Source organism: Mustela nivalis, assembly GCF_964662115.1.
Source record: "Mustela nivalis genome assembly, chromosome: 6".
Classification (NCBI taxonomy): domain Eukaryota; kingdom Metazoa; phylum Chordata; class Mammalia; order Carnivora; family Mustelidae; genus Mustela; species Mustela nivalis.
In genome coordinates this window covers 113862320-113883346 of record NC_139025.1, presented here as the reverse complement: position 1 = coordinate 113883346, position 21027 = coordinate 113862320, and positions in this window count along the sequence as shown.

Below are 21027 nucleotides of genomic sequence, written 5' to 3'. Positions count from 1 at the left end.
CGTTCATTCAGCGTAGGCTTACTGAGTGCCTGTGCTTACTGGCAGGCAGGGCCTAGAAAATGCAGCAACAAACCCCAGAGACAGAAGCCCCAGCCCTTGGTGAGGTGAGTGTGCTCTCCAGTGGTTTGTTGATGTTATCATGTACCTGGCAGAAAACAGGCTTTAATTAAGTGTTTGCTGTGAAATAAGCCACAGAAACCTTGACGCCTTCCCCTGAGAGCGAAGATGGGGCTGGGCCCCGCACCTCCTAGCAAACCTGAGAAGATCACCTAGTAGCAGGGGCAGGAAGCAGGGGTGCTGGAGGGCGGTGTAGTTCAGTGGCAGGTGAAGAAAGGCCCCACCCAGCGGAAGGTCGCTGTGGTTTCTTTGGCGAATATCCCCCCCACCCCACATTCCCCTGCTTCACCTCCTGTTCATCTGGCCATGTCTGTAACCGGGCGAGCCTTCCAGATTAACCTGGGGCTGTAGGGTGAGCCGGGGGAGGGCCCTTGCGCCAGTGGGTAACCCTGTGAGTAATCCGGAGAAACAGCTCTGGCCCGGCGGTTCACCCCAGGATTGTTTGTGTCTCGTTTCCTCGGGCAAATCAGCCCCTTCATTTCACTCTGAGGTTTAGGGTTTCTCCTAGAGCTCTTGGGGAGTCAGGCCAGGGTGCTGTGCATCAGTGTGGGAAGGATTGGAGTTGGAAGGAAGAGATGGGATCGAAGTGAAGGTGACACCAGGTAGGGGCTTTAGGGAGGGGCGTGTCCCTCTGAAGGGCTTCAGCCTCATCCTCGTGCCCTTGGCTCCTCCTTCCCGGGCCATGTGGCAGAAGGGGCTAAAGGTAACAATCAAGGAGAGCAAGTTTAGCTTTTTGTCCCAGCCAGGAGAAAGGTGGGGAGAGGAATAGGAATTAAGAAACATGAGGCTCCGTGCAGGTGAGAAGCCATAGGGCTCCATCTTTGGTACCCAAGTCGGGCGTGGGGAGTGCCCTTCCTGTGGCCTTTGTCAGTGAGCGGGAGGCACCTGAAATCTCAGAGCACATCCTCTGGGGCTCAGCTCTGTCCCCTCGGTCCCGTGAACAATGGATTCTTTTCTGCGTCGGGCTCCAGCAGCACAGACACAGAAGAGAGATCATTCCTTGGCATTTATCCTTGAGAAAGTCACTCTATGTCCCCGATCCTCACTTTCCCTATATAAAAGACTTCTCAGCCCACCTTGAAGGGACGCGGGGCTCACACAGGACAGCATGCCCTGCATGTGACAGCGGGCCGCAGCCTACGTGCTGAAACCCTAGAGCCCTCTTCAATAGTCTTCAAGGAACCGACGCTCCAGATTGCTGGAGGCTGTCCGTGCCCCTCAGCAAGCACTGTCCCCACATGCCCAGGATGCCTCAAACCCTCGAAGCTGGCAGGTACTCTCTGGTGTTTCTGGGCTCATCTGTTCCCAGCAGCTGAGCTGTGTGGGCTTCTCAAGTGTTCTTTGTGTTTGGGCTTGAGTAGTACCTATGACCCTAATGAAATAATGCAATAATTATTCCATGATGCAGTGAAATATGAGTGCAGAAAAGAGTTGTTTCTTTGCACACGAACTGGAGCCCTTCGGAGAGAGTGACACATGCGGGAATGAAACAACGCTCGGTGAACGGATTACAAGGGAGATAATAGTAAAGGTTAGAGGGGGAGAATCCCTAGGACGTCGAATCTTTTGGCATTCAGCTTTTTGTCCTCCCTCCACTTTAAAGGGACAGAGACTAGAAATTGTCAATGATGTTCTGTGGGTGTGGTTTATTTGGGAAAGATAACAAAGAATTCCAAACGGCAAACACAAACAGTCCCCCCACTTTCTGTGACTGTTTGGACCAAGTGTCCCTGATCAAGCTGGACTTATCTGGTTCAAGAAGGCCTGTCCTGTAACTGTGATGCCTCTCTGGGGACTCAAAGATGCCTCTTTGAGTCAGGGCTGACTCAAGCCCCAAGTTGGCGTGAGAGCCTCAGAGCTGGGCAAAGCGTCGTGGTCTCTAGGCTAGGCTCTCCCAGGGACGGACACGTCCACCAGGGCCCCAAGGCTAAGTGGCTGTACAGGCTTTCTGTGAATGTCCCTGTGACTCAACACCTCTGAGTCCAGAGCCTGGCTTGTCTTGCATCGTATTCTGGTAAGTGTGCTTGACTCATTCCATCTCCTTTTACGGTGCTTCTTGACAAGCCTTCCTTTGCCCACAGGTGAAGATGCTCTGCTACTTACATTCAGTTATGAAGACAGCAGGTCTAGATGGAGACTCACACTGGAGGATCAATTAGCTTAATATAGTCTCAAGGTAATCAATTTTCCCAGCAGCACAGGGTCTTCTCATCCCTTCAGAGGCTCCTTTGTTCTTCTTTCCCAGGACCTTACCCCCTCTCCCAAGCCCAAATACAGCCCTTATTTCAAAAGATTTACCATTGGGGCACCTGGGTGGCTCAGTGGGTTAAGTCTCTGCATTTGGCTCAGGTCATGATCTCAGGGTCCTGGGATCGAGCCCTGCATCAGGCTCTCTGCTTGGCGGGGAGCCTGCTTCCTCCTCTCTCTCTCTCTCTCTCTGCCTGCCTCTCTGCCTACTTGTGATCTCTGTCTGTTAAATAAATAAATAAAATCTTAAAAAAAAAAAATCTACCATTGACCCCATTTATGTAGATTTCTACCCGATCCCATTCTACCTGATCCCTTCTTTGAGTTTACAGGAAAATAACATACCAAGGATTGAGATAAATTCTAATTTCAGCACTCTCCAATGCAGAGACCTTGGAGTGTATACTTACCTCTTCTAAGATGCTGTGCCTTTCTCACTTATAGAAGAAGAGTTAAAATAGTCTATTGCAATGGTTTATTCATTGAACAATTTTTTGGGATACCTACAATGTGCCAAGCACGGAGCTGCCAGGTGCTGGGGTACAAGTGTGGGAGAACTGGAGACCTTCTGGAATGCCCTCAGAAACGAGGCTTTGCTGGCTGATCGATGGGCTAATGCAGGGGCTGGCAAACTTTTTCTGTAAATGGCCAGATGGTAAATGTTTTAGGCTCTCCTCTGCCACCATAGCTCAAAAGCCGCCATAAACAACACATAAACAAATGGCGATAGCTACTTTTCCAATAAAACTTTACAAAAACAGACAATGGGCTGGATTTGACCTGCAGGAAGTTGTTTGCCTACGTCTGGGCTCAAGTGTTAACACTCTGGCATTGAAGGCCACCTGCAGATCAGTCTCAGAAGGCGACGTTAGCCCTCGGAGTAGGAGTTTCTTCTCCAGATGTCTCTAGATGTCTTTCCCACTTTCCGCAAATCGTTCCCTTTGCTCATTGGAGTTGAGTGGGATGGGTCCCAAGCTGCTTTCTGGAGGGCAGGGTTGAACCCAAGGGCACTTGGTGGTCTCTTGCAACAGATTCAACAAGTGTGCCAAAGAGGCCCCAGATACCTTACTACGAGGGTGGGAGGCAAAGTTACCTCTCCTCTCCAGGAATCAGTTTGCCTCTCTTAAAATGAGAGGGTCAGAGCAGTGGTTTCCCAAACTTGAGCACTCATCGAATGACTAAGGGGGCTTGCAGAAAAATGCAGATTCCTAGGCCTCTGCCTTTGGAGCCATTGTCTCGGATGGCAGGGATGGCTTGGGGATTCTGGACTACCCACAAAGGCCCCTCGCCCGGAGGGTTCTGAAGGAGGATGCTCCAGGGAGCCCAGAATCAGCCTCGTTCAGCTCTGACATTCAGTGGTTGCCTACAGATGAAAGGAAGTCCGTCTGCCTTCGCCGAGCTGGGCAGGGCTGAGCTGTGGTGGGACAGAGAATGGTGGTGGTGGGGATCATTATCTTGTCTGCAAGGACGTGGCAGGATGTGGTTGACCCAAGCTTCCTGTGAATGGGGGAACCAGAGAGCAGGGGGAGACACTGGGCTCAGCCCACATGCTTACAATGTGCGCGGCGAGTATTGGGAAATGATAGCAGGACGCCGCCTCCCCACTCTGACCTTAGGCAGGTTGTTTCACCTCCCAGAGCTTCAGTTTCCTCGTGTATGAAAGGGGGGTGATGGTAGGTCATTTCAAGGGCAGCATGGGGAGTAAATTGAGTAATACTTATAAAATCTCCCTCTTCATGGATGGTAGGAAATTCTCTTTCGGTGGAATGAGTGTCCTCCTGAAAAGACTCAGGGGCCAAGGGTCAGGGCCTGTTTCGCAGGCTGGGCTTTTTCAGTGACTTATGCTCTATCTTGGAGTGAGCGAGACCCTTAGCCTTACTGGGCCTCACTTTGCTTGACTGTGGAATGGGAGGCTAATGGACCTGTGCTTCCCCACCCCCTTTCTCAGGACTCCCTTGAAGGCTGGATGAGAAACTAGGGAAGGCACTTGTCATGATGAGCACCAGGTCATGCACGGAAGTGTCCCTAGAGAGGACACCTGAGATTAATACAACCCCATATAGGAACTAATTGGAATTAAAATACAAAATTTTTAAAAAATGTATAGCTAAAGTTAAAACAAAACAAAACAAAAAAGAAACAGTCATGAGATACCAACGGTATAACCAAGCCTATGCTAGGTGTAGAAGGCGGGGTCCCTAATCATGGAGGCTCACAGACTAGTTGGGAAGATAACAGGTGTATGCGTGGGAAATGAAATAACAATGTAATGTTGTTGCTGGAAATGCTGGAGAGAACGCAGAGGATGGGGGTACCAATCATCCCATGCAGAGGTACCCCATTATATGGTTCACAGAGCACATTCATGACCCTAACTTTTTTTTTTTTTTTTTAAGATTTTATTTATTTATTTGACAGAGAGAGAGATCACAAGCAGGCAGAGAGGGAAGCAGTCTCCCTGCTGAGCAGAGAGCCCTATGCAGGGCTGGATCCCAGGACCCTGGGATCATGACTAATGCCAAAGGCAGAGGCTTTAACCCACTGAGCCACCCAGGTGCCCCTATGACCCTAATCTTATGTGATACGCAAAACAATCAAAACCAGCCTCCCCAGTTCTAACGAGTAACAAACTGAGAGTCATAACTTCTCTGAGCTCAGCTAGTCAGAAAGTAGCTGAGTTGGGCTCTGGCTTCTTTCTTTAGGCTCCAAGAGTGCCGCTGTCACTGAAACACTGCAGCTTTCTTCCTCTCCATTGCAACAGAACGTTGCAAAATGCACGTTATCCTTAGCTAGTCTCATAAGTAACTCGTGTGGGCCGTGGAGGCAACAGGGTCCCACCATTTTCATTTGGATGTCCTTGCCCCTTTCTACCCCAGTTTGGTTTCTAATCAAATCAAAGGGCTGTCGGCAGTCTTTGCCCAAAGACGGAGTCCGCCACTTCCGATTTTCTTTTTTTCTTTTAAAAATGTCACCGTGCTGCTGAAACAGGAACAGCACTGAGGCAAATAGCAGCTCTGACTCACAGAGAGCACATCAAAGAAACAGCCCTGATAAGGGGCCACAGGAATTGTGCGTGTGAGCAACGTTTGCCTCATAGTCTCTGGGGCTTCAGGGCCCCTCTGGGCAGCCTCGTTGTGGAAAGAAACATGTGGTTTTCAGAAACTGGGTGACTCACCGCACAGGCGAGGTTTGGAAACAGAGATACGGTCCTGGTCTGCTGCAATTCTCAACCAAGAGCTCCAGCCTGGGGCCCTGAGTACCGCACATCTCAGGTCTCCAGCCAGATGAGACTCATCTTTCTATCCACTTGGGCATCCATCCATCCATCCATCCACCCACCCACCCACCCACCCATCCATCCATTTTTTCAATAAATACCGTGAGCACAGACTATGCTAGGTTTAGGAGGATATGGTGGTGACCAAGAAAGACACAATCATACAACATAAGGCCATAATGTATAGAGGGAGAGAGATATTGAACAAATAATGCCATGGGGAATGGAATCACCATGGTACATGCTGTGAAGGGACATACCAGGGACTCTGAGGACAGGTGTATGACAACACAGCCTGACCTGGTCTGGGAGGATGGTCGGTGAAAGTGGGGCAAGCTAAAAGATGAGACTGAGAAGTGGACAATCAGCTCTTCAATACCTTCCCCGTCACCAGGTCTCTTTCTGCCTAAACACATAGACACACACATCATAGTGAGTTAATGGAGCAATAGTGGTCTTCTGAGTCATAGACCTGGTTTCAAATCCCGTAATCTCAGTTTACTATCTCAGTGACTGAATAAATTACTTACCCTCTCTGACCTCAGTTAGAATTCTAGAAATCTCACAAAAACAGCAAAACTCTGCACTGGGACCAATACGTCTTATTCTAGTCCCAGTCCCGCCACCAAGAGCCATGGCCTCTGTGACTCTCATTTTCCCTATCTGTCCAATGACAGTGTTGAATGCAAGAGTCATCTAGGATTCTATAATTCCCCAGGAGGCGAGGTCCTGGGCAGCGAGGTCCTGGCTGGTGCACTTTATCCTTCTCTAGCCATGCTATTTCTGCCAGCTGGTGCTATGTGCCAGGGCTCCCATCAGGCAGAGCAGGGATCCTCCAGAAGGAGCAGGAAGCAGACAGCTCCAGTTACTTACACGGTGTTCCATGGGCATTAACATGCTTTCCTTCCCCACAGAAAAGATGCCCCTGGAGAAGGTCATGCTTACCTTTACGACGTCCCTTGATAACAGGGAACTCCAGGGCTTGGGAGGGGGAAATGTATGGCTTAATCTTATTTCACACCCAAGAGGGGGCTGCTGATTCTTTGAGTAGGCAGGGTAACAACACTTGGGCTGGGGAAGTGGGGTGCAATCCTGGGATTCGAGAGGACAGGCATTGAGGGTGCCTCCTGCTTGGTGGAGCCCTCCCATGGACAGGGAGCAGATGGATGGAGGTCCAAGCCTCTGTTTCATGGTCTGTCATCCAGGGACCAGCTAGTGTGGCTCAGGTCTAGGGGCATCTAGATTCCCTCTCAGCTTAATTTAATTCCTTTGATAGTTACTGGTCTATTCGGATTTTTCTATTTCTTTGTGATTCAAACTTGGTAGATCATGTGTTTTTGGGAATTTGTTTACTTCATCTAGGTTATCCAATTTGTTTGTGTATAATTGCTTAGAGTGCTGGCCAAGAATCCTTTTTATTTCTATAGTATTGGGTATAATGTTTCCACTTTATTTTCTGGATTTAGTAATTTGAATCTTCTGTCTGTTTTTCTTAGTCTACCTAAATGTTTTTCAATTCTGTGATCTCTTTGAAGAGTCAACTTTTGGTTTTGTTGATTTTTCTCTCTTGTTTCTCTATTCCTGATTTTGTTGGTCTCTGCTCTGATCTTATTTATTTATTTATTTATTTATTTCCTTCTACTAGCTTTGGGTTTAGTTCTTTTCCTAGCTCCTTCAGTTGGAAATTGGGTTGTTGATTTGATAGCTTTCTTGTTTTTTAATTTAATTTTTTAAAAATTTTATTTATTTATTTTAGAAAGCAGGAGAGATCACAAGCTGGTGAGAGGGAGAAGCAGGTTGCCTGATATGGGGCTTGATCCCAGGACCCTGGGACCATGACCTGAGCTGAAGTGGATGCTTAACTGACTGAGCCACCCAGGTGTCTATTGTTGTTTTTACTTTTTCTAATATAAGTGTTTATAGCTATAGGTTTCTCCCTTAATACTGCTTCTTGTTTCTCATTTCCTGCATTACTGTCTTCTGTTTATTTACTTTTTGGTAGTGAAATGTTCTAATTATTATGTTCCTTTTGTATACATTCTATACCTATTTTCTTTGTTACCATGGGGATTGCATTAAGGTCCTAAAGCTGTAGTATTCTAATCTGAATTGATACAAGATTAACTTCAGTGACGTACCAAAACACTGCTTCTTTATAACTCCACTGCTGCTCCTTTCAGTTATTGATATCACAAAATAAAGACGTTTACACATTGTATATGCAAAATTGTAAACTGATAGCTGTTTTGAGTGCATTAGTCTTTACATGTAATATGGAGTTATGAACCAAAGTTACAGTAGTATGTACTTTTTAGACTAATAATCTTTACAAAATGTTTCAGTCTCTTAAATCACATATAAAACCAAAAGTGGTGTTACAAATTGTTGTTCCAATAATAGCTGCTTTTATAATTGTCAACGTATTTATCTTCCCTGAGATCTTTGTTTCTTCACACAGTTTAGGATTATCACCCAGAGCCCTTTCATTTCAACCTGCTGGACTCCCTTGACCATTTCTTGCAGGGCAGATCTAGTAGTAGCAAACTCCCTCTCTCAACGTTTGTGAACCTGAGAATAAGAAGGTCTTAATTTCTCCCTCATTTTGAAGGACAGTTTTGCTGGGTATAGGGTTCTTGGTTGACATTTTTTTTTTCTTTTAGCTCTTTGAATATATCATCAGCCCATTGCCTCTGGCTTCCAAAGTCTCTGATGAGAACTATGCTGATAATCTTATATTTTTTTAAAGGCTTTATTTATTTATTTGACACACAGAGAATGATGACAAGTAGGCAGAGAGGCAAGCATAGAGAGAGAGGAGGAGGCAGGCTCCCCACTGAGCAGAGAACCTGATGTGGGGCTGGATCCCAGGACCCTGAGATCACGACCCGAGCCCAAGGCAGAGGCTTTAATCCACTGAGCCACTCAGGCACCCATGATAGTCTTATTAAAGATCCTTGTGTGAGCAGTTACTTCTCTCACTGCTTTCAGCATTCTCGGTCTTTGTTTTTCAATACCTTTATTACCATATGTACTCATGTGGGTCTCTGAGTTCACCTTAGTTGGAGTTTGTTAAGCTTCTTAGATATTTATATTCATGTCTTTCATCAAACTTCGGAAGCTTCAGGTTGTTTTTCTTCAAATAGTCTGACCCCTTTTTCTGTCTCTTCTTCTGGGATTCCCACAATGCATATGTTAGTGTGTTTTATAGGGTACTTGAGGATCTGTTAACTTTTCTTCAGTATTTTTAATTCCTGTTACATAGACTCAATAATTTCAATTGTTCTATCTTTAAATTCATTGATTCTTTTACCTGCCCAAATATGCCTTCGAACCCTTCTAGGGAATTTTGCATTTCATTTAATGTACTTTTTAGCTCTAGAATTTCCTTTTGGCTTCTTTTTAGGTTTTCTTTTTATTGATATTTCCATTTTGTACATATATTTAATTCACTTTCCCCCGACTTACTTTGGTTTTTTGAGCATTTCTAAGACTGTCATTTCAAAGCCTTTGTCTGATAAATCCACCATCTGGTCTTTCTCAGTGATAGTTCTGTTGGCTTATTTTTTTTCTTTCTTCTCAATGAGCCATACTTTCTGTTTCTTTGCATGCTTTGTGAATTTTTCTTGTTGAAAACTGGACATTTGACTATAATAATGTGGTAACTCTGGAAATCAGATCCCTGCCCCCATCTCCTGCCCCAGATTTGCCTTTTTTCTTTCTTTCTTTTTATTTTTTTTTTGGTTTTTGTTTTGACTGGTAGGCTATCTCTGTACTGAGGGTCAGTTTGAGGCACAAACTTAAGGTTTTCTCTGGTCTTTTCTGAGCCTTTACCTGGGTACACCCAGTGACTTTCTACTTTTCCCCATAATCATAGTTGCTTTTGAATGTCCTAGTCTTTAAAGTCTGGGAGTCTAATGTCTTTAGTTTTTACCAAAAGGGGAGAAAGAAAAATAAAGGGAGGAGAAAAAAGTGCCAGGTTCCTAAAAGTTGCTTCAGTTGGAAGAGAAGAGGCTTGCAATAATGGGGAGGGATGTAATGACAATGGTTGTCCAACTCTGTGATCAGAAGCAGCGATTAGCAATGACAGAACAGATTCCCAGTATTTGGATCCTTTGTATATCTGGGAATGTTATAATTTCTTTCTTACATTTGAAGGACAGTGTTGCAGGATATAGAAAGCTTGACTGAGGACAGGGTACTTATTGCCTACCCTGCCTCCCACAAACTGTGTGCAAGCTGTTCCTGGAACACATGCATAGCTACCTGCCATGGGGCTGGGCATGAGCCAAGGTTACCTTCTACTAAGCTAAGAGCTAAAATTGACCAAAATTATCATCCAACCCTTCCCTGGAACTCGCAAGCCTTCAGTGGCCTCCAAAGTTCCAAAATAGTTATATTATACATATTCTGCAATTGTTGTCTAAGTGGGAAGACAGATTTCTGGTGCTTACTACTCCACCTCTTCCCGGAATCCTCCTTGTATAACATATTTTTTAAAAATAGGATCATATATGCTGTTTTTAACTTCTTTTCATCTAATCAAGTCAACAGTCATTTATGTCTTCAATTTTTTATGGCAGAGGGATTTATCTTTGTACGACTATACTGTAATTTATTTAACGAATTCCCATTACTGTACACTTTAGCTTATTTTTCACGTTTTCATCACCATAAACCACATTGCAATGAAATACATACATTTTTTTTCCACCACACATATGTACATAGATTTATACATATCTTTGCTCACTTATCTGATAATTTCATTGGGAAAGAGGAAGGGGAGATTTTGATGTACTGCTGGATGAGTAAGGAGGACAGTAAGTACACAAAGGAGACACGGCTTTCTAGGCAGAGAGGACAACTTTAGCAAAGAACCAGGGGGCTGGAAGTACATCTCATGCTAGAAAATGTGGAGAACCATAGAAATATTCAGGCTTTGCTTTTGTTCAAAGTTCTCCCTGACCACTCCAGCCCCAGGACAACAACCATACTCTTGGATATCCTGGGCCATGCTGCTCAGGCCTTCTCCTCGTGGGCCAACTGACTCCCCCAGAATTCTGGACTATATCCTATACAGTTGGCAACACACAGATGAATTCCCCTACAACACTAGGCTGCCATAAAAGGCTGAGAAATATTTTAAGGACAACCTCCTTATGTCTTAAAATAGTGCCCAGCCAGAAGGAAACATATTCCACATGTGTCTAATTCAGTGTGTAACAAAATATAAAGGTTGGAGGTCTCCCCTTCCCCTTTCCTTCTTTTTAATTTAAAAGGAGCTATTTGATGTCCCGGAAACCCTTTGAGGCTTTTTATTGCCCTTGTAGACCTAACAATAAAAGACTCTAAGAAGCAGAACTATTGGTAGTTCTGGGTGAAAAACCCAAGAACCAAAAAGAATCTAGTTATGTGGAGGTTGAGAATCTCAGAATTTTGCAAATGATTCAGGCTGGGGTTCCAGGTTAGTGTTCCCAGGGGGATAAGTGGTGAAGTAGAGGTTGTCTCTGGGCTATGATTTATAAGGCCCCAAGCCAGCAGCTGCCTGCCTTCCCCATAATGCCAGAAACTCCCCATTAGGACTTTGGGTGAAGACCAAAAGAGGGGGCCCCATGCCCTCCCTTTCACCAATGCAAAGTGTTCTACTAGGGAGTACACGAAGCTGCAACAGTGGCCCTCACTAGGGCCATTTTTTCCTCCAGGGGACATTCAGCAAAGTCTGGGAACATTTTTGTTTGTTGCAATTGGAGGGGGTGGTGCTACCGGCATCTAGGTCTAGGTCAGGGTCAGGGGTGTTGCTAAATATCCTACAACGCACATCAGAGTCCCCACAACAAAGAATCATCTAGCCCACAATGTCAATAGTGCCAAGGTTGAGAAGCCCTGGACCACAGGACAAATAGATCCATTTAGTGTATCTCCCAGATTATCTGTTGTACTCCATGACAAATAACTTAAAACTATTTAATCTGAAAGTAAGTACACCTCTTCAAGTGTAGCCAGGTGGGACAGGTTTCTTCCTTCCCCTCCAACCCCACTCTTCCTCCGCCCTCCCGTTCCCCCCTCACCCTCAACCCGGGACATAACATTCATCAAAAAGCTAGGATGAGGAGGAAGTCCGTTTGTAACCTATCTCACAGGGCTCTCTGGGGTGCTTCTGGGAAGAGGGGAGCATGGAGCGTGTGTGAGGAGGAGGCAGCGGTGCGGGCCGAGATGTGAGAGCCAATGGAGGAATACAGAGGCTGTGTGTGGGGTGAGAGCAGGCTCCATCTGGACGGGAGTGGAAAGAGGCTCTCCATGGAGTAACCCTTCTCTGCCCACCCATCCCCATCCCAGGTCCGCTGGGTGCAGCCCACCTGCCTAGTGACATATGCCTCAGCTGGTCCAGCTTCCTAGCTCCTCTCCCTTGTATTTTTCCGCGTCCTCCCTGCCACATACCATTTGTCTGTCGCACTGCCCTACGCAAGAACCATCAGTAGCTCCTTACGGCTCATTTCCTCACACCCAAATGGCTCTCCCTGGCTTCCTAGTCCAATGATTAATTCAAAGACTATTTATTTATTTTTAAGTTACCTTGGTGGTTGAAATGGGTATGAACATGAAACATGAACACGGGAAATAACTGACAAACGTACACAAGTATAAACAATGAATCCTGGGTCTAGCTCAACCCTCATTACCCCCCGTCTCTCTCTGCGGAGACACCAGAAATGTGCTATAACATCAAATGATATACATGCATGTTTTTTCCTTACAAAGTGGATAGTATATGCTATAGTCTTCATCTTGACTCAGTACTTATAAATACATCTTTGAGATTCTCTCTCTCTCTCTCTTTTGAGATCACTCCTTTTTAGCAAATATTCCATCGTCTAAGTGCCCCATGGTGTAGTCAGACCCTTACTGAAGACGAGGCTTCCAGTCTTCGCTAAGATAAGCACCATTGCTATAAAATCCTGGTATACCCCTCTTTTGCATATGAGCAAAGCACAGTTCTGAGAACAAATTCCTAGAAGCAGAGCAGCCATATCAAAGGGCACACACATTTTCTGCTCTGAGTAAGGCCACACATCCCTGTCAGGGCGGGGCACAGCCCACCAGCAAGAGTCTAGCCAGCCCGTGTTCTCAGCAAACGTTGTGATCTTTGCCAATCTGGTAAGTGAAAATAGCTCATGTTTTATTTTGCATTTCTTTGATTATGATTAAGGCTGCATATCTTTTCATCTGTTTCAAAGTCGTCTGCATTCCTTTTGTGTGAACTGGCTGCTTTCAAGCCCTTTGACAATTTCTTCATACAGTATAGAACAAATATTTATAGACATCCAGTTACGTGCCAGATAAATCAGAGGTGGCCTCCAAGCCCACTCTCCAGACTTGGTCCTTGTCCTCTCTTATCCACTGTGCTCACTTCTTCCCGGCTCTCCCCTCTGACTTGGCTCCAGTCCCGGACTCAGCACACTCCCCGGCACAAGGCAAGGGCAGGTGTGCGCATGTCAGGACGACCTCATTTCGTTTGTATCATCTTTCAATCTCTACTATTCATTGGAAGAAGTGATACACATTCTTAGTAGGGCACGTAGCTGATCTAGAAAAGTGTAAGCAAGAAAGTGTAAGCACTCTATCTTTGGGTACTTCCTTCAATAATGTGCACGTGTGTGCCCTTCCTATAGGCTGGGATCATGCTGTCTGTATAGGTTGGTTTTTGTCTTTTCTCCTTAATACTTTGTGACTGCAATTCTAAAATTTTTGAAATGCCTCATATTTCCTGTCCAAAAATTTCTTTCATATGAATGTTCCAAAATTTATCTATCCAACCGCCTCTTTATGGGTTCCTTCCCTCCTCCCTCCTCCCTCCTCCCTCCTCCCTCCTCCCTCCCTACCTCCCTCCTCCCTCCTCCCTCCCTTCCTTCCTCCCTTCCACCTTATACAAAATGCAGTTCATAACTATTTCCTTCAGTTGGATTCCTAGAAGAGCAATTGCTAGGTCAAAGAGTTGAACATTTTTATGGTTCTTGGTTTGGTGGATTGGCTAGTTCAAAACACATTTCACCTCCTTCTAGTATGTCTAGGTATCAGGCAGCTACAAACCAAGATTCCTTTACAGCACGCGTTCTAGATGTGATTTTGGTTCTGCTAACGTGATGGACTTCTGTGAGCATGATTCAAGGCTGAGCTGCGTTGGGGGTGGGCAGGTGGCATGGAGCGTCTCTGCCAGCACAGGTCAGGACACAACGCGTATGGTTCTGGAACCATGAGTCATGGCGGCCATTCCTTTCTGATCAAGGCAGAAGCAATAGTTCCGATGGCAGCTAGTTGCGCTTTGTGCTTTTGGGACGTATCCTCGGAAGCCCGGCCTCGGATGAGGTCCCCCCCTTCCTGGTGATTCTGGGAGCTCTCTCTTCTTCTTAATGTGGTCTAACTGACTGAGCTAGCCAGGCACCCCTCTCTTCTTCTTAATGAATCCCTTTCTGCTTAAGCTAGCCGAATGGCTTCTGCTGTTGACAGCTAAGAATGTTGAGCGACAAAATCCCTGTTTGGCAAAACGTCCTGCAGGAAGGTCATACCTAGTTTATGGTCCCCCTGTGAGAGGACGTGATGCCAAGAACATTTTGGGAAAGCCTGTTTCTCTCCTGGGGAGGAATGTGGTGAGGGAAGGCATTTCTAAAGAAGTCCCATTAGAATTGGGACCCTGGCCTGGCTGGTCAGTGCCAATACTTTGTTTCTGAGCACTAACCATGTGCCAGAAACTGGGCCATGCTTCTTACATACATGAATCCCACCAGCCTGACAACTTCATGAAATATGTGGTTGGTATTATCCTCATTCCTCATTTCACAGAGGGAGAAACAGAAACTCAGGTTACTGGACTTACCTTGGGACAAACAGCTAATTCATGCAGATTATAGGCGACAAACCCAGATCGGCAGGACCCCGAAGTTCACACTTGGTTCACAACAATGGGTCACACCTTACTAGTCTATTTTTGTTCCCTAGGCTGTCTGCCTTCAGCAAAAACCTGCTCTGCCTCCTCTGAGCCCGGGGTATCACGTGACCCCAAGTTCTTCTGCTGCTCTTTGCCAGAAGCTCCTTCTGTCAGTCCCCTCCTAAGCCTTGGGCAGATGCCCAGTGAGCATCACGGATGTCCGCCCGGGAACCTCCTCCAGCCGTGTCCAAGGCTTCGCATACACGATCTCATCTGCTTCTGCAAATGACCCTGAAATGTAGGGGTACAACCTTTGTTTCAGACGTTCAGAGAAATTAATTTGACCAAGGCCACGTAGCTGGTCAATGTTGACACTGAGATACATTCCCAGCTCTGTTTGATTCGAGAACCTGGGCTTAAAATGAGACCATGTTCCTCAAAGAATAGGAAATCCAACACCTGTGCTGTGGAGAAGTGCTCTCCTCACCCGAAGTCAGTGAACACAAACGTCCCCGTCAGGGGGCGAGTGGAAGTTGTGTCCTGATAAGCTGCCCTGGGAAGGACTCGGCATCTCTTCTGTGATATTTCTGCCCAAAACGCAGGACGTGGGTCTGATCATGAGGAGACATGGTCAGACAAGGCCAATGTCAGGGACATGCTACATAATAACTGGCCTCACAGCTCACAAATGTCAAGGTCATGGAAGACATGTAAAAGTGCAGGAGCTCTTCCAGACTGAGGCGACCCTGCAGTCAAAGCAAAATCTGATTCTGGATTGGATTTCAGACCAGAAAAGCACTGCTCTACAGGACATGATGGGGACAACTGCTCCCATAATGGGGACAAAACTGTTAAAAGTTTTGAATGCACACTGCATTCTAGAGAGTGGTCTTACATCCTTGTCAAGTTTCCTGAGTTTGTTGATGCATGAAAAAAAAATGTCCTTGTTTCTAGAAAAATGCATGCTGGTGTAGCTGAGGGGAGGGTGGGTAGTCATAGCAGAGGAAAAGCGGGGTGTGTAAATAGGTAAGTCTGTCTGGTACCTCACAAGCCCTCCATGAGTGGGGATCAGTCACCTTTCTTCCCCCACTGAGGCCCTGCGGCGATGTGCCAGGCACTAACGACGCCCATTTGACAGATGAAGAAACTGATGCTCAGAGACTGGCGGTAACTAGCCTCAGGGCACACAGCAGTTAGTGGTCAACCTGGCTTTCAAGTCTGCAGCTGCCTGACCTGCTCTGGGCAGAGGAGCGGCGGAGGAAGGGCGTGGGTGGGGATGGAAACCTCTGTGGCTGGTCCCAGGCCGGCCCCCCTGCCCTGAGTCCTGAGGGGGCAGAGACCCGAACAGCAGAGGCTACTTTGGGAGTATGCCCAGTGAGGCAACAGGATGTTGGGAGAGGTCCCCAGGCCTCCCACGCCTGCAGCTCTGGGACACAGACCCCATTGTTACTGAGGCTTCTGAACAGGGCTCCAGAAAGAAGAAAGAGGGCCGGTATCCGAGCCAGCAAGAGCCCGAGGCTACTGGCTTTTGCGTGGAAAAGACAAAGTCTGGTAACTAGGTTTAAATCCCAGATCCACCTGCCCTTTATGGACAAGCCTGTGGCATCTCACTGGAGCGCTAACTCATGAAATGACATGATAAAGAATGGCCATCATTAGCTCCCACGCTGTCACTTTGCAAGCGAGGCGTCTTATATTTTATTATCTTAATAACTCTTCAAAGCAAGTCTTACTGTTCCCATTTCACAGAGATGGGGACTGAGGCTCAGGAAGGGTAGGTAATTTGCTCAAGGCTACAAGTAAAACTAGAAAGGCAGAGTTGAGTTTCATAAGTAGGTTGGGAGGACCCTTGTCCTGACTCCACACCCTGTCATGGGGAGGGTCCCTTGGAGACAGCCCATGCCTCCTCTTTGGTGGTGGAGGGAGTCGGGCTCTGCAGGGCAGTGTGGCAACATAATCAAGACCCCCCCCTGCCAGGTACTGGCCCAGCCAAGGCCACCAGCCAGGTCTCCAGACTCCTAGTCCAGTGTTCTTTTTGGGAAGTGTAAGATGTTGTGTAGATGCTGGGCTTTGGGACCAGGCAGGGTCACCCTGGGCTGAGCTGTGAATTGGCCGAACGCCGTGTTTGATGGTGCAATTCCTGCCGCTACTTTCTCATGTACCCTCAGCTCTCCTGCCCCCGGGCCCTGCAGGCACACTCTGTCTTCTGGGTGGTCAGAGCCCTCTATTATGGTGACCAGTGCCCCGGTAACCTCTACCCCCAGGCACCTGGGAGAAGGGTCTGCTAAATCAATTGGCAAAGAAGAGTCAATACCGGTAACATTATGAGGCATCCCTTTCTGTAACTGATGTGCCCAGAAGACCGCGACACCTGAATTCCAATGAATGAAGTTCTAATGGTAGAATCTGAGGCACCTTGGCGGGCTCCTAGGGTGAAATGTCCAGATGCAACCAATGTAATCAGCTCCCTCCGAAGCCTGGAAAATCACAGTATCAGAAAACCTCGAGCTACCCGGAGTCATCTCCTCCCCTAACCAACCTAAAGCTGGAATCCCCTTAAAGGATCCCCACCAGTGGTTATCTGGCTTGATTGCCTCCAGCGTCTGGGAGCTCATTACCTCAATGAGGCAGTTTTTTCCAGTTTGGGCAGCTGCTCAACAGCTTCATTGTATAAGAGCTAGCATGATCCATCTTTTTCCAGGACTCCAGCTGGTCTTGCAGAGGGTGGCTGGCCGGCGCTGACTGGGTTCCAGCTGGAACAGGTGTGCGTTTCTCCCTGTGACAGCCCAGAATCTGTCTTCCTCACACCCGAGGTCAAACATTTGTCGCCTCTCCATGGCAGCGGCAGGGAGCCTGCCTTGTTTTTCCACATCGGAAGGATCCGATTATAGCACGCCTTTTCTTGGGTTACATGTCACAGAGTTCTCTGACATCAGGTTGTATTTAAAGGCACGGCGCCATGACGGTCCCCTGCCACACCCCACCAGCCTTGGCCCACCCTCCTTCCCCCATCCGTTTTCTTCTGGTAATGCATATGTCAAGCCCCCAAGACTCAGCTATGCCTTCCACGCCACAAAGGGTGGCGACAGAGATCTGGGACCTGGCCCTGCCCTGCAGAGGCATATGACTCTGTCTGGAAGGCACGGTGCCCACGGAAGGGACACCAAACCAACCATGACAAGGGGAGGCCCTATAATTGTCTTTGCCTGCCTTCTTGGCGTTGCCTCGCTCTGCACTGGAGCAAAGGACAGTAAATAAAATAGAATTGGGTGCAGCAACATTGGGCTTGATAATACCTCCTGGGACGAGCGATGTGGAATGTGGGCCCAGAGGCCATTGGCATTATCGGGAGATACTTCCTGGGGTAGCGGCCTTTGGGTGGGTTTTGCACAGTGGCTGGAAGTAGCCATGCAAAGGGAAAGGGTTCAGCTGCCATAACTAAAGGCCAAAATAACGATGGCTGAAACACAAGGGAAATTCATTCCCCCTCATGTAACAGCAGTAATAGCTGAAGCAGTCCAGGCCTCATAGGGCAGTTTCGTGGTGTTGCAGACCCAGGATCCATCCATTTTATTGCTCTACTATTATCAATCAGCAACTTCTATCATATGGTCCAAGACGCTCCGGCACCTGCCATCATAAGCGAAGGTTAAGGAAACGCTGCTTCCATTAAGGCCGGGCATGACCGAGACCTTGCACACAGCACCGCCCCTCCTATCTCACTGGCAGAACAGGGGCTCAAGGCCACAGGGGCTCAAGGCCACAGCGCCTCCAGCAAAAGGGCCCTGGGGAATAGAGTCTTTAGTTCTATTACAAAAGGCCATGGGGAGAACAGGTTCTTGAGGGGAACCTGCTGTCTTTGCCAGAGGAAGAGTCAGTCCCGGGCAGCAGGAGATAGGCATGAACTTGGCCTGGGAGTATGGGGAGGATTCACTGAGTCTGTGGGCGCTCACAGCGGGTGGCTGCGGGAGAAATGTTGGAGAGGTTGGAGGCACCAGGCCTTGTTTGCCACGCACGGCTCAATGGGGATCTCAGCCCGAGGCCCCAGAGAAGGTGACAGGACCTTGGCGAGCATGGAAGCAAATTCGCAGAATACCACACCTGAGCTTCGCTTATACAATCGCTGATCAATCCACGTGTTTCCAAATTATCCCCTATTTTACATCAGCCTGGAGGACAGGGACCGGCAGGGGTTCACAACTGAAAGAAAACCTGTGGGTCATTTTGCAACTCAGAGAATCCTTGAGTCAAATGAAAGCTTGCTTTTCCATTAATCGTTTTGTTTAAATCCCACATCACATAACACCTTTTCCGGTACAAGTGTGCACACCTGGGTCAGGACTTTGTTGACTGGGAGGGTCTGTGGACGTCTGTTACCTCTTTTTATCCTCCAAACAATATAATGGGATCAGCAGACTATCCCCATTTGAAAGATGCAGAAACTGAGGCTTTTGTCCTCTGCCTCCCCTGTTCACCCCTCAGAAAACAGGTGGGTATGTGCAGCGACACTTCCCAAACTTGGAGCAGTGGAACTCTAGACTCTCACATAGGCCACGTCGAGGGACCCCTGCAGGGTCACTCAGATGGAAATCAAAATATCAGCTTTGTTCCGGCAAGTGCTAGACACGCAGGTGAGGCTCAGGTCTGTGGGCAGACTGCGGCCCAGGTGCCTCCTGGCTCGGCCAGACTTTCCCACCCCGGCGCAGACCCAGCAGGCTGACTGCAGGCCTCCCCCGCAGCAGTAGGATGGGGGGCACCCTTGCTGCAAGGCAGGCAGAACCCCAAGAGGAGGACCCAGGAAAGGCAGAGCCATGGGGTTCATTCAGGTGAGTCCTGGACCCCTCCTACCACGTCTCATGCCTCAGTTTCCTTAGCTGGCAGACGGGACTAGTGAAACCCATACTTTATGCCTCCAGCGTTGTTACGGGGCTAACACAAATGCTGATAGGGAAACGTTTGACAACCTTAAAATATGGAATTATCTTATTTGGGTATCAGTTCTCATAGTTTTCTCATTGGGTTGGTGTTTGTCTTCTATCACTCACTCCTTCATTCGAGGGGTGCGTATGTCTGGCTTAAGCTGGGTGCTGGGAGGAAAGAGCACAGATTTCCTGTCCAAGGAGCAAGAAAACGTGGAGTCCGTCTGTGGATGAAGACGCGGAACTCAGATCAGCCAGGGGTCTGGCCCACGAGTCGGGGTGGCTGGGGTCCCCGAGTCAGCTCTGTGCTCCAACCTGCTCCACCCTGTCCCACGTCCCTGATGCCTGACGCCTGAATGTGCTCTCCCCTGCCCTCTATCCAAACCGATTCTATCGTTTCTTTGCGAAAGCTCAGGCCCCATTTTCTCACATACACGGGTGTTTACTTTGGCCACCCCCCCCCACTCCCCCCCGTCTTACAGCTCAGCAAGCCCTTGCTATCTTTAGTGCTCATCTCAGCACCTGACTTTCTCCTGTGGTTTTTACGAGCCTGTGTGTCACCTCCTCACCTCACTGCCCCAGGCCTGTGTCTCGGGCACAGGACTGGACATGCAGGAGGGGTCAGGGAGGGCGTGGCGACGGACGGCCCGCTGACGGGCGTAGCCAACCAGGGAAGGTGACAGGGTGGCCATGATGTCATTTTCCTCTTTGGCTGATGTGCTCCTAATTCGGCTTTATGAGATTTTTTCTGGAGTGTCAGCTGTGCTGTTTTGAGCCGGAGCATGAAGGGCAGAATGTCCAGAGGCAAGGGGAATGGTGTGTGGGAAGGGCTTGGCAGAGGGAAGGGAATCGGCAGTCTTTGCCACCCGCCGGCAGGGTCTCGGAATGTTCTGGCCCACTTTGGACTCTTAAAGGGACATGGCGAGGGAAAAACACTCAAAGAGATTTGGGGAATGTGGACTGTGGGGACAACCTTACAGAAGGCCAAGGGTTGGGTCCTTCAGGGTCGATCACAGAAAGCCCGAGGAATGGGGCCCCGGGGTCCGGGTAGGGGCAGCGTGTTCTCAGAGAATGCTGTCTTATGATCGGGGGGCAGGACCGATGGCCTGGACGGGGGACGCCCCACAAATGACTCAGCCGCCCTGGACGGTGGTGTCTGTGTGGTCTCTGATGGGCCACTGCTCTGGGTCTCGGGTTCTTCATCTATAAAAAGGGGCTGGAGCTGGATTCTACAGCTGGTCACAAGTTAGCCTCGGGGGTTTTATTTTTAAACTCGAATTGTTTCTATATTTACGAGTTGGAATATTTCACATTGCAAAATTGTATTTTATAGATGTTCTTTTAAGAAGTTGGAATGTCCAGAAATCCTGGGCCAGCAGGACGATCATAATCCGTGCGGTGATCACCCCTCAGGTCCTGCCTTGGCTCTCCCTCTGACGCGACCTTGGGCTCTGCCACCCCCTCTTCCCTCCGTTGGCATTCGGGTTTGTCCTTAACTCTTGCCCTGACCTGACCACAGGCTTCCTGCGGTTCCTGCCATGAGG